At 41.1% G+C, this 14,379-nt stretch overlaps 1 non-coding gene across 1 annotated transcript; it reads left to right on the top strand.

Annotated features, from left to right (window-relative positions):
- The first annotated feature begins 11,227 nt into the window (after positions 1–11,227).
- LOC112774277 (small nucleolar RNA R71) lies at positions 11,228–11,334 on the top strand. The gene has a single exon (XR_003188772.1). It is a non-coding gene; the product is annotated as a small nucleolar RNA R71 (small nucleolar RNA).
- Positions 11,335–14,379: the final 3,045 nt, after the last annotated feature.

Raw genomic sequence — 14,379 nt, forward strand, 5'->3', positions numbered from 1 at the left:
TATTTCAGTTGATCCAGTAAAGATAGATGTTATTTCTGGTTTACCTTACCCCTCCTCCGTGAGGGAAGTCCGTTCGTTTCTTGGTCATGCAGGTTTCTACCGGCGATTTAACAAGGACTTCAGTAAGGTAGCATTGCCTTTATCCCGATTGCTGCAGAAGGATGTTGAGTTCGAGTTGAGTGAGGACTGCATGGAAGCATTTGATAAGCTGAAGATTGCCTTGAATCAAGCTCCGATTGTGAGAGGGCCCGACTAAAGTCAGCCATTTGACATAATGTGTGATGCCTCCAACCATGCAGTAGGAGCGGCGCTAGCTCTGTGCGAAGGTAAGGACCCTTATATAATTGCTTATGCTTCTAAGACCTTAGACGCTGCTCAGTCTAATTATACTACCACTGAAAAAGAGCTTCTGGCTATTGTTTTTGCTCTGGATAAATTCTGAGGCTACTTACTTGGTACTAAGGTGGTAGTATACTCAGACCATGCAGCTCTAAAATATTTGTTAGCTAAAAAAGAGTCCAAACCAAGGTTAATACGTTGGATATTATTGCTGCAAGAATTTGATTTAGAAATCAAAGATAGGAGTGGTTCCCAGAATTTAGTAGCAGGCCACTTGAGTCGCCTAGAGCACATTAAGAATGACTCCACTCCTATCAATGATGCTTTTCCATTTGATAGCTTGCACGCAATATCTGAGGTGGTTCCTTGGTATGCACCTATAGCTAATTATTTGGTTAGTCGTACCTTTCCTCCTAATTTTACTAAGCATCAAAAGGACAAGCTTAAAAGTGAGTCCAAATATTATATATGGGATGACCCATATTTATGGAGATGTGGTGCTGACCAAATAATTAGAAGGTGTGTGCCACAATCAGAATTCCAGTCAATTTTAGAGGCCTGCCACTCTTCTGAGAGTGGTGGACATTTTGGTCCCCAAAGAACAGCTAGAAAAATTTTAGATTGTGGATTCTGGTGGCCCACACATTTTAAGGATGCTACTGCCTTCTGTGAATCTTGCTCCCCATGCCAAAAGTTTGGAAATATATCCAAGAGGGATAAGATGCCCCAACAACTTATGTTGTTCTGTGAAATTTTTTATGTTTGGGGTATTGACTTCATGGGTCCATTTCCAAACTCTAGTGGTTTCTTATATATATTGTTAGCTATTGATTATGTTTCTAAATGGGTGGAAGCAATTCCTACCCGTACTGATGATGCTAATGTTGTTGTCTCTTTTGTTTGAAATAATATTATCTGTCGCTTTGGATCACCACGAGCAATCATGAGTGATCAAGGCACTCATTTTTGTAACAGGAGATTGACAGGTCTACTGAAGAAACATGGCATTGTTCACAAGGTAGCGACGGCTTACCATCCCCAGACCAATGGACAAGCTAAGGTGTCCAATAGAGAGATAAAGTGCATACTAGAAAAGAATGTGAAGCCTCACAGAAGAGACTAGAGTACTAGACTGGCAGATGCGCTTTGTGCTTATCGGACAACATACAAGACACCCATCGAAATAAGTCCATTCCGCCTAGTCTATGGCAAGGCTTGTCACCTCCCAGTGGGGGTGGAGCACAAAACTTTCGGGTGGTAAGGGAATGCAACATGGGATTTGAGAAAGCCGGTGCTGAAAGGAAGCTGCAACTAGCGGAATTGGAGTGCCTCCGGCTAGAAGCATATGAGAACTCACGGCTCTACAAAGAGAGGGTGAAGGTTGTGCATGACAAGAATATCAAGAGAAGAGAGTTCAAACCAGGGGAGTTGGTTTTACTTTATAACTCAAGGCTGAGGCTTATGCCAGGCAAGCTGAGATCAAGATGGGAAGGCCCCTACCGGGTGGAAAAGGCTGAGTCATATGGCGTCTTCCACTTGATTCATCCTTCAAGTTCCAAATTCATCAAAGTCAATGGCCACCACTTGAAGCTGTATCATGGTGAGAAGATGAAGAACAACAAGGAGCTGGAGATCTTTAAGGACGTAAAAGAAAAGTGCTAGGTGGGAGGCACCCCACCATGATGTGATCGTCCCTTTTTATTATTAGTTTTATTCATTTTTATCAGTGTTAACTTATATATTCTGCATAATCACCTGCATTCTACATAAAAAAAAAAGAGGCATTCAACGCGCAAGCGTCTAGGACGCGCACGCGTCATGTGTGAATGCGAAAAACATTAGAATTGAACAGAGAGTTACACGGGACTTGTGCAGGAAGCATGCTTGGCACACCAGCCAACCCACGCGTACGCGTGCCTCACGCGTGCGCATCCCCTGCAGTTTTGGTAACCCACGCATACGCGTCCTGGACGCACACGCGTGGATATGGCAATTGGCGTAAATCGTGTGCTGAACAGAGAGTTGTGATGGTCTGGGGCTGGCACTGTGCTAGAGGCACAAAATCACTCACACGTACGCGTCCCTGACGTGTGCGCGTTATTATCGCTTTACAGCCATCCACGCGTGCGCGTGCTTGACGTGCACGCGTCATATGCAAATTTTTATTTCTATGCTATTTGAACAGAGAGTTGTGCGTGCGCGCGGCCGGTTTCGCACGACTGGCACGACCAAGGGCACGCGTACGCGTGCTAGATACTTACGCATCGCCTTCATATTTGCGCAACCCACGCGTACGCGTGGGGTACGCGTGCGCGTTGCATGCGCCGCATCACTAAACCAGCACGCCGCACAGTTTCAATTATTCCCCCCTCCCAAATCCTAATTCTCTTTCAATCCTAATTCTTCCTTATTTCTTCTTCCTTCCTTCCCTCTTCTTACTTCCTAATCCTTTCTTCTTCCCTTTTCTTCCTCATGTTTCTTTTCTTCCTCTCCACTACTCTTTCATTCTTCTTTCATTTATTGTATTTAATTATTTTTCTTTCTTCTCAATTTTATATTACCTTAGTTATTTATAGTTTCTTTTTCATTCTTTTATCATGCATTTTTATGTTGGTGTTGGAGCTTTATTTGGGTATTATTTTATTATATTTGAGCTTGTGGATATTATAAGGAGTAATTTGAGAATTGACATTTTATTATGGATCTCATATACACTTGAATTAATTATTTTAATTCCTATTTTAACTTGCACACCAGGTGTTTGTGAAAAAGCTCTCATGGCATTTTGAACTCTTTTCTACTTTACTCTAACACTTTAATGCCTCTCTTTTTCACAACACTTGTAATCCATATGTATTGAGATTATCATTTACAATTGTCATCATACAAGTGCTCTTTAATTTGGTACATTTAATAATTGATGCTTGAGTTATGCTTCTCATGCCTATTACTTGCATGCTTTTAACCCTCTTGCATTTAATTATTATGAATTGCCTTCATGATTTTTACTTAATATCTTCCATGCATGTTGTAGCTACCATATATAGGACATCCATTTTCCTTTGGCATTCATTATTACTTGGACTTCCTTCCTTCCAATTGTAGTTATCTATACTTAAAATTAATTCTCTTTCTTCCTTTTTTTTAGGATGTGATGCGGGTGGAAACTGTCTCTCAACAAATTTCCTTCGGCAAGTATACCGAATTTGTCGTCAAGTAAAAACTCACAATAGAGTGAGGTCGAATCCCACAGGGATTGATTGATCAAGCAACTTTAATTAGAAGAATGTTCTAGTTGAACGAATCCAGAATTTGGGTTGAGAGTTGTAGAAAATAAAATGGCAGGAATGTAAATAACAGAAAAGTAAATGCTAGAATTAAAGGTCTGGAAGTAAATGACTGAAAGTAAATTGTAGAATTGTAAATGGGAATGAGGGATTTGCTCATAAAAGTAAATAGCAGAAATTAAAGAGAATGGGTAAGATCAGAGATGGGGAGTTCATTGGGCTTAGGAGATATTGCAACCCTCCGGATCAAGTTCATTTTCATCTCTTCTTCAATCAATGCACTCATTGATCTCCTTGGCAATCTTAATTGATTGAATTACAAATTCAATCTCTCAAATTTTGATCAATAGCCAATTCCTTGGTCAATTGCTCATGAGAAGAGATGAAGTATGGTCACTGATTATACCACATGCATTTCCCAAATCAAGTATTGAGAGGGTTATAGTCACATACCCATCCAAACCCAATTTGGTCCAGCATGAGAAAGTATTTCTAGCTTGATCTCTTCATTCCTCTTTCAAGGTTCAGAAGAGATCCAAGTTTGAATAGCTTCTTTTCCAAGATAACTACCCAATTGGATGAAGATCGAAAGCTTTCAAGTAAAATCAAGAGAAAAGATAGAAGAAAAATAATGAAAACTAGTATTGATCCATCAAATTACAACAGAGCTCCCTAACCCAATGAAAGGGGTTTGGTTGTTCATAGCTCTAGAAAATGAAAACAAAGATGGAGAATACATCATAAAACTAGAAAATTCAGAGAAGGTAAAATACAGAGAGTAATTCTCTTTTCCAACTTTTCAGAACTCCTCAACAATTCAAAGTTACTCCTATATATACTACTTTTCTCAGCTTCTAGTTGCCTCTTCAAGTCTTGGGCCTTTGGATCTTGAGTTTGAAGCAGTTCTCTTCTTCATTTGGGCTTGGCTTTACTTGCAGAGAGAAAGTGTGAAGTGGGCAGAGACTTTAGCTTAGGACGTTAGGGGTGTTAACGTTTAGTGAAAATATGAGTTCGAGAAGGTTAGTGACAATCAACTTTCTCACTAACGTTCCTAAGTAAAAGCCACGTTAACTTCAACGTTAGTGGCACAAACGTTGCCACTAACGTTGCTTCTAAGTCCTTCGCACACGTTATTGAGACTTAACATTCCCAATAACTTTGAAAAGCCCCATTTGTTCCCATGTTAGAGCCCACGTTAACTTAGTTAACGTGGCTCTTTAACGTGGGCTTGCCATCCTTCGAGAACGTTAGTGACACTCAACATTGTCACTAACGTTCCAAGGTGCCCCTATGTCTCACGTTAGATTCCACGTTAACTAGGTTAACGTGGCTTCTAACGTGGCCATGCTTAGCCATCCCCAACGTTAGTGACAACGTTGAATGTCACTAACGTTGGCGTTTCTTTCACTCATCAATGTTAGCTTCCACGTTAACTAAGTTAACGTGGGAGTTAACGTGGTATGTTTCTCCTTAGGCCAACGTTAGTGACAATGTTGAATGTCACTAACGTTGGCGTTTCTCCCCCTTCTAACGTTAGAGGCCACATTAACTAAGTTAACGTGGACTCTAACGTGGCCACTTATGAGCATTTGCCAATGTTAGTGACAATGTTAAGTGTCACTAACGTTGGCTCAACTTCCCCTCTCCACGTTAGAGTTCTCGTTAACTTAGTTAACGTGACTCTTAACGTGGTCAATGTTGGCTTCGAGAGCGTTATTGGCAATCACTTTTCTCATTAACTTTGCAAGTTACCTCCCATTCCTTGCTTCCTTTGGTCCTGAAATCAAGCAATAGAGCGCATCAAAGTTCTAGTCCAAGTCATGGGCAATGCAGCATATAATTTGTCACTAAACTCATGCAAAATCCTCATGAAATAATGTAAAATGAACAATGTACGCTTGAATCAAGGTGTAAGTGAATATCTACCCAAAACTAGCTTATTTCCTAAGGGAATGCATGAAACTAGCCTAAAAACAGTAAAGAAAAGGTCAGTGAAACTGGCCAAGATGCCCTGGCATCACAACACCAAACTTAAAGCTTGCTTGTCCCTAAGCAAGTACTGGAACAAGAGAATGATGAATGGAATGCCAAGAGAGATGAGTCATTCTTGTGGAAGTCATATCACTGATTTTATGGTGGTTTCATGCATAGCAAGTTAAGTTCATTCCTTTACTGGCTTTCAGACCTTTATCATGTCCTAAAACACTCACCTTGCTTACATCCCATGAGACTTTTATTCATTGATCCCTTTATTGTCATTTTAGAGCTTATTGGTGTTCTTAGGCTAAGTGCTCTGTAAGGGGGCAACTTTTTAAGATAAGCTTTCAGCCAACACTCCCGAACCAGTTGGTTCAAGGTGCTAGGTGTTGAAGCACCCCTAAGGACTTACTCCCTCAAGTCTCTCCCCCATACATACACACCACAGGCATATAGTTCATTTATTTTCCTTCTTGAGACCTTGGTGTCCAGCACCTCTTTGGGTTACTAAAATGCTCTGTTGTGAGGGTTACTCTTGATAATGGACTTTTAGCTGATAATCCCGGGTTAGTTAACCCAAGTTACCAAGTGATAAAGCACCCCTAAGAGCTTATTCATCCAAGTAGATCCCTCACACAGGAACACCACAGACACATATCTTAAGATCAAAACCATTGGTGCCTAGCCTTATTGCTTACTCTTTTTCTTTTGTTTTTCCACTTTCATTATTCTTTTCTCTTTCTCTTATTAGGATCTTGTCATATACTTAGTCTCATGAGTATATTCAAAGCAAAGTATTCAAGCCAGATAGTTGTCATCCCACCTTATGGTTGAACCAACTTAGCTAACTTATGATCATACCACAAACTCATGAATGTACTCCATAGTATGAACTCTACTCTGGTCTTTTGAAACATAAACATTCTCTCTTCATTTGATTTAAAGGGACAAGCATACAAGTAAGTTAAGGAGGATGCAGTGACATAAAGACTAGCACACATACACCTATTCAGAAAGAAAACTTAAAAGACAGAATTTAAAAAGATTTAAACTAACATGGAAGCATGTTCTATTTCATACAAGATCTTCCTTATTTAAAGCATAGAAAACGATGGACTAAAAAGAACTCCACCACCTGTCATTCATGTGGATGCCCATGCTCCCATCCTTGCTTGTCCTCATTGTGTCTCTCTTGAGTGCTTGTACTTCCACTTCCCTTGCCTTTTCCAAGCAGTTTCTTCCAGAAGCCAGTATCTTCCATCTTCTTCTTTAGTGCTTCTTTCTGCTGTTTCACCTTCCCTTCTTCTTGCTCTACCAATTCTTTTTGGACCTCATCATATGTGGGAATGGCATAGTGGAGATGATGCAAATGATTAGACATGTAATTCGACTTGGCTTGAGTGTTTACATAGAACTCCTCCCTATGTAGTTGCCTTCCTTCATTGAGTACACTGAACTCATTGAAAGTTTTCATTTGGGCTATTTGCCGCTGGTTGAGTTCTTGCAAGTGCTTCTCTTGAAGCTCTTGCCTCTCATTCACTTGGTTGATGGCTTGAGTGAGCTGGGAGTAGTGTTCTTGCTGCTGCTCCATTTGTTATTTTTGCCATGCTTCATGTTGGCTCAGCCAGTTGGATTGAAGGTTCAGTATTTGCTCCTGTCCTTCCATATGTCTCATTCCCAGATCCTCAATGGCTCTTAGAAGGTGACTCATGTTCAAGTTGGCTGGATCATAATACTCTCCTTGTTGATATTCTTCCTGATGAGGTTCCTCTTGGTGAACTCTTTCTTTTGCTTTTGGTTTCCCTATTTGTGGTCTTCTTTGTTGCTGATCAGGTGTAGTATAAACCAATCGCTCGAGTGTAACTGGCCTCCCTGGGTTCACCCAGTCTGGATTGCTGTCCTCAAATACTACCTTGGCCTTGTTGTATAAGCGGAGAATGGTGCTGGGGTACCAAAGCCTGGCACCTGAATCAACCTTCTCAGCCGAATCTTGAATCCCCTCGGCGATGAGCTCATTCACATTGATTTTCCCACCCTGTATTAAGCAATGCACCATAGTAACTCGATTGATGTTTACCTCTGAATTATTTGTAGCTGGTAGAATGGACCTCCTTATGAGTTCAAACCACCCCTTGGCTTCAGGGCTCAGGTCTCCCCTCTTGATGAACTTGGGTCTCCCATCTGTGTACCTCTCCCAGTCAGCTGCTATAACACAGATGTCTGACACTATCTCTGAGAGCTCATCATTATCAGGGCTTCTACTTATCCTTGCCTGATAACTGTCCTCATTAAAATGAGGTGATTTCAGGTGAAGAGCTCTTGTTATGGCATTTGGGCTGAAGTCCACCTCCTTTCCTCTCACGTAACTTTTGAAGGTTGGGGCCTTGGTTTTATCTTCTCTTACTACATTTGCATAAAATTATTTGATGAGGTTTCCATTGATCTTCCCCTCTGGACTTGTGAGCAATTGTCACCCCCTCTGTTCGATTTTCTCCAGAATTTGTGGTGACTCATTTGCATTGATTTGGAAGATTAACTCTGGCAATATCTTTCTGGCCCTTATCCGTTCGAATTCACGTTCATGAAAGGCAGTTTTGAATCTCTTCTCATCGAAAGAAACACTCTCCATGGGTTCCTTCCTCTTTTGCCTCTTTGAGCTTGATGATGCCTTGAATTGAGTTGCTGTTTTGAGGGGGGGTTGGAGGATACGGATAGATGAGGAATAGGTTGGCTAGGACAGAGTGTGATGAAGGGGGTTGAGCAAGCCAAAAGTATGAAGTGTGGAGAGTGGGAATTTGAGTGTGAGGAATGAGCATGCACTAAGGTTCACTTATATAGGGAGATCATGAGTAGATGGAAGGTGTGGATTGCAAGGATTGTTGCTTGATGGACGGTTGGGGTTGTGTATGAAGGAAGGACAAGGATCATCACTTAATGAGAGTGATTGGTTCGGTCTTCAAGGGTCTTCCTTCTCCAATGTTGCATGGCAACGTTTCCCCATGCGTTCCCTCTTGAGACATGTGTGTAGTGTTCTTCATTAAGTGGCGGCATCTCCCCCTATTTAATCGTCCAATCAATCCCCTTCAATGCTCTTTTCCCTTTTTCCTATAAAGATTTAAAATAAGGAAATTAATATCATAAAAATCAAACTCTACGGCTAGAATAATAAAGAGAAGAAAAAGAGTTTGTTTATTTGTGAATTTCAACTAACTACTTGTGTATTCTTATAGGCAGATTGATGGCACCATGGGGTGACATCAAACTTAGTTTGGAGTACTTGTGATGAAAAGTTTTGTTCAAAGCTCCAGGAGTTCTGCTTTAAACACCAAACTTGTTCTTCACTATATACTGCATGATAAAGGTTTTCACCAAGTGTTTGTCAAGTTTGGGTTGAAATTCATAAACATTGATTTTTTTTTACTATTTTCTAAAAACATATAAAACATGGGTTGCCTCCCATGAAGCGCTTCTTTAGCGTCACTAGCTTGACGTTTTTCCTTCATCAGGGTGGTTGGTAGTGCTTAAAGTCCTCCCCTCTTACTGTGGACTTATATCCATTGGTTGGATCAATGATCTCCACATGTTCCAGGGAAAGAACTCTGTTGATAGTGAAGACCTTAGGTAACTGAGATGGTACAGTGGGGAGATTAGGGGGAATATCTGGGAAGTAAGCTGAGACAACTCTATCCCCTGGAGAGAAGTCTTCCGTAGGGATCTTCTTGTTCCTCCACCTCCTTGGTACCTTCTTCTTTGTTTTTTTTGAGGTTGCCTTGCCCTCGATGACCTCTTTCTCTAAAGGAGTTGTGATGCTGTCTTTACCTGCCTCTAGAGGTTTAGGTTCCTCCAATTTTTCCTTGAGCTGTGGCAATTACTGTTTTCCTTGTTTATCAATTAAGGGGATCTCAGAATGAACTGGCTGTGCTTCAGTGCTTGTCTCCTCTTTCAGTGTCTCATTATCATTTGTGCTTAGTTCCTTGTCCTCTTGATCTGTTTCTTGTGAGAGTTTGAAAACATTGAAGCTGAGTCGTTCATCATGGATTCTAATTATTAGCTCCCCTTTCTCTACATCGATAAGTGCTCTGGCCGTAGCTAGGAATGGTCTTCCCAATATGATTGGGTGAGTGTGACTCTCTTCCATGTCCAGGATGACAAAGTCTGTTGGGAGAAAGTATTTCCCAACCTTTAGCAACACATTTTCCACCACTCCTATTGCTTACTTTTGAGTTTTGTTAGCCAGTCTGATGATTACATCTGTGGGCATTATCTCATTGATCTGCAGCCTCTTCACCAGGGATAAGGGCAGTAAGTTGATGCTGGCCCCCAAATCACATAGTGCTCTATCGAACATAGTTTCACCTATGGTACAAGGGATGTGAAAACTCCCTGGGTCTCTTCTTTTTGTAGGCAACTCAGGTTGAATAAGGGCACTACATTCCTTGTTCATCACTATAGTCTGGCCTCCTTTGAGTGAGCTTTTCCTGGGAAGAAGTTCCTTCATATACTTGATGAATGCAGGCATTTGTTGAATTGCCTTGATGAATGGTATCTTTACATGCAGAGATGCAAACAAATCTAGGAACCTTGAGTATATTCTCTTTCCCACAGCACCATTGAGCAGTTGAGGGAAGGGTGCATAGAGCTTCAGCAGCTCTTATTGTGAGATTTCTGGTTCTTGGTGATCTCTATCCTCCTCCTTTGTTGAGTTGTCTTCAGGTTGTTCGAAAAGTTTGCCTTGCTTGTCTTCAGTCTCTTGATCACTTGTAGTGACCATTTTACAATCTTCCCATCTTACTTTCTTTGCTTCTCCTTTGGGGTTTTTCTCCATGTCACTTGGGAAGCTATCGGTAGGTTTGGGAATCTTCTCAGCTAAACATCCCACCTAGAATTCCAGCTTCCTAATGGTCTCTCCCTGGTTCTTAATATTGGCTCGCACCTCCTCTTTGAATACCTTATTTTCTTGAATCTCTTGGCATATTCCTTCAAGTAAGGTTTCAATCTTAGAGAGCTTGTCATCAATTGATGGGTGATTCGGAGCAGATGTGCTGTTTCGGTTTTGATAGGCGTGTGGAGAAGTGTTGTTGTGGGGGTGTTGAGATGTCCTCTGTGTGAATTGTTGGTGAGCTGCATTGTTGTTGGAGTTGTAATGTCTCTGGTCTTGGTTTTGATCTTGCTGACTTCCCCACCCAAAGTTTGGGTGGTTTCTCCATCCAGGGTTGTAGGTCTTGGAGTATGGATCATAGTTTTGCCTTGGTGAATTTCCAATGTAGTTGGCTTGCTCCTGACTACCCTCTGCTTCTTCATTCACTCCTTCTTGGGTTGTTGATGAAGTGGAGATTGCTGCTACTTGGTTCCTCTCCATCTTCTTGGTGAGGTCAGCCAGCTGCTGGGTAATGAGCTTGTTTTGGGCCAACAGAGCATCTACATTGTTTAGCTCCATTACTCCTCTTGTGTTCCCTCTTTCGGAAGCATAGAAGTAGTCGTTCTCTGCTACTGTTTCAATAACATCTATGGCTTCCTCAATAGTCTTCTTCTTGTTCAAAGATCCTTCGGATGAATGGTCTACGGCCTTCTTTGACTCATAAGAGAGCCCTTCATAGAAAATGTGCAGCTGCACCCATTCGTTGAACATATCTGGTGGGCACCTCCTTGTTAGGTCTTTAAACCTCTCCCATGCTTCATATAGAGTCTCACCATCTTGTTGCCTGAAAGTTTGGACCTCAGCTCTCAGCCTATTGATTCGTTGAGGAGGGTAAAATCTTGCTAAAAATTTGTTCACCACGTCTTCCCAAGTTGTCAAGCTTTCCCTTGGGAAAGATTCCAGCCACCTGGCTGCCTTGTCCCTGAGTGAGAATGGAAATAAGAGCAGTCTATAGGCGTCAGGATGAACACCATTAGACTTCACTGTGTCACATATTCTCAGGAAGGTGGTTAAATGTTGATTGGGGTCTTCTTGAACACCTCCTTCAAACGAACAGTTGTTCTGAACAAGGGTGATGAGCTGTGGTTTAAGTTCAAAGTTGTTGGCATGGATTGTTGGCTTTTGGATGCTACTTCCACAATTGGCTGGGTTTGGATTGATGTAAGAGCCCAAAACTCTTCTATCCTCCCCAGCATGATTTGCTCTACCTTCTCCCCCATGGTTGTGATCCTCTTCTTCATGATGGTTTTCCATGTTGTCTTCCATGTTTGGTTCAAAGAATTCCTCTTCTTCCTCAGCACCAACCACTTTCTTTCCTCTTGCCTCCCTCCTTATTCTAAGGAAGGACCTCTCAGGTTCAAAATCGAAGGAAGTTGAAGCCCCGCTTCTTCTCCCTGTCATACAACCATCAAGTGCAAGCAAGAAAAGATAGGTGCAGAAAGTATTTTTGTCAGAATTACTGTTAGTTGTGGGTGATGCAATATATCAAACAGTTAGTAGGTTAGCAAACAGAATTGAAAATAACAAAGAAAAACAAAAGAGTAGAGGGGGAAGGGAAGAACTTTAACTAAAACAGAAAGTAAATCACTCAAACAGAAAATGAATTCACAAAATAAAAATGCTCAATCTAGTGATCTTCCAATTTAATCATTGTTGATGCACAATCAATCCCCGGCAACGGCGCCATAAACTTGATGCGGGTGGAAATTGTCTCTCAACAAATTTCCTTCGGCAAGTGTACCAAATTTGTCGTCAAGTAAAAACTCACAATAGAGTGAGGTCGAATCCCACAGGGATTGATTGATCAAGCAACTTTAATTAGAAGAATGTTCTAGTTGAGCGAATCCAGAATTTGGGTTGAGAGTTGCAGAAAATAAAATGGCGGGAATGTAAATAACAGAAAAGTAAATGCTAGAATTAAAGGACTGGAAGTAAATGACTGAAAGTAAATTGCAGAATTGTAAATGGGAATGGGGGATTTGCTCATAAAAGTAAATGGCAGAAATTAAAGAGGATGGGTAAGATCAGAGATGGGGAGTTCATTGGGCTTAGCAGATATTGCAACCCTCCGGATCAAGTTCATTTTCATCTCTTCCTCAATCAATGCACTCATTTATCTCCTTGGCAATCTTAATTGATTGAATTACAAATTCAATCTCTCAAATCTTGATCAATAGCCAATTCCTTGGTCAATTGCTCATGATAAGAGATGAAGTATGGTCACTGATTATACCACATGCATTTCCCAAATCAAGTATTGAGAGGGTTATAGTCACATACCCATCCAAACCCAATTTGGTCCAGCATGAGAAAGCATTTCTAGCTTGATCTCTTCATTCCTCTTTCAAGGTTCAGAAGAGATCCAAGTTTGAATAGCTTCTTTTCCAAGATAACTACCCAATTGGATGAAGATCGAAAGCTTTCAAGTAAAATCAAGAAAAAAGATAGAAGAAAAATAATGAAAACTAGTATTGATCCATCAAATTACAACAGAGCTCCCTAACCCAATGAAAGGGGTTTGGTTGTTCATAGCTCTAGAAAATGAAAACAAAGATGGAGAATACATCATAAAACTAGAAAATGCAGAGAAGGTAAAATACAGAGAGTAATTCTCTTTTCCAACTTTTTAGAACTCCTCAACAATTCAAAGCTACTCCTATATATACTACTTTTCTCAGCTTCTAGTTTGCTCTTCAAGTCTTGGGCCTTTGGATCTTGAGTTTGAAGCAGTTCTCTTCTTCATTTGGGCTTGGCTTTACTTGCAGAGAGAAAGTGTGAAGTGGGCAGAGACTTTAGCTTAGGACGTTAGGGGTGTTAACGTTTAGTGAAAATATGAGTTCGAGAACGTTAGTGACAATCAACTTTCTCACTAACGTTCCTAAGTAAAAGCCACGTTAACTTCAACGTTAGTGGCACAAACGTTGCCACTAACGTTGCCTCTAAGTCCTTCGCACACGTTATTGAGACTTAATATTCCCAATAACTTTGAAAAGCCCCTTTGTTCCCACGTTAGAGCCCACGTTAACTTAGTTAACGTGGCTCTTTAACGTGGGCTTGCCATCCTTCGAGAACGTTAGTGACACTCAACATTGTCACTAACGTTCCAAGGTGCCCCTATGTCTCACGTTAGATTCCACGTTAACTAGGTTAACGTGGCTTCTAACGTGGCCATGCTTAGCCATCCCCAACGTTAGTGACAATGTTGAATGTCACTAACGTTGGCATTTCTTTCACTCATCAACATTAGCTTCCACGTTAACCAAGTTAACGTGGGAGTTAACGTGGTATGTTTCTCCTTAGGCCAACGTTAGTGGCAATGTTGAATGTCACTAACGTTGGCGTTTCTCCCCCCTTCTAACGTTAGAGGCCACGTTAACTAAGTTAACGTGGACTCTAACGTGGCCACTTATGAGCATTTGCCAACGTTAGTGACAATGTTAAGTGTCACTAACGTTGGCTCAACTTCCCCTCTCCACGTTAGAGTTCTCGTTAACTTAGTTAACGTAACTCTTAACGTGGTCAATGATGGCTTCGAGAGCGTTATTGGCAATCACTTTTCTCATTAACTTTGCAAGTTACCTCCCATTCCTTGCTTTCTTTGGTCCTGAAATCAAGCAATAGAGCACACCAAAGTTCTAGTCCAAGTCATGGGCAATGCAGCATATAATTTGTCACTAAACTCATGCAAAATCCTCATGAAATAATGTAAAATGCACAATGTATGCTTGAATCAAGGTGTAAGTGAATATCTACCCAAAACTAGCTTATTTTCTAAGGGAATGCATGAAACTAGCCTAAAAACAGTAAAGAAAAGGTCAGTGAAACTGGCCAAGATGCCCTGGCATCAGGATGTCCACT

This window comes from Arachis hypogaea, chromosome 18, assembly GCF_003086295.3.
Source record: "Arachis hypogaea cultivar Tifrunner chromosome 18, arahy.Tifrunner.gnm2.J5K5, whole genome shotgun sequence".
Taxonomy (NCBI): domain Eukaryota; kingdom Viridiplantae; phylum Streptophyta; class Magnoliopsida; order Fabales; family Fabaceae; genus Arachis; species Arachis hypogaea.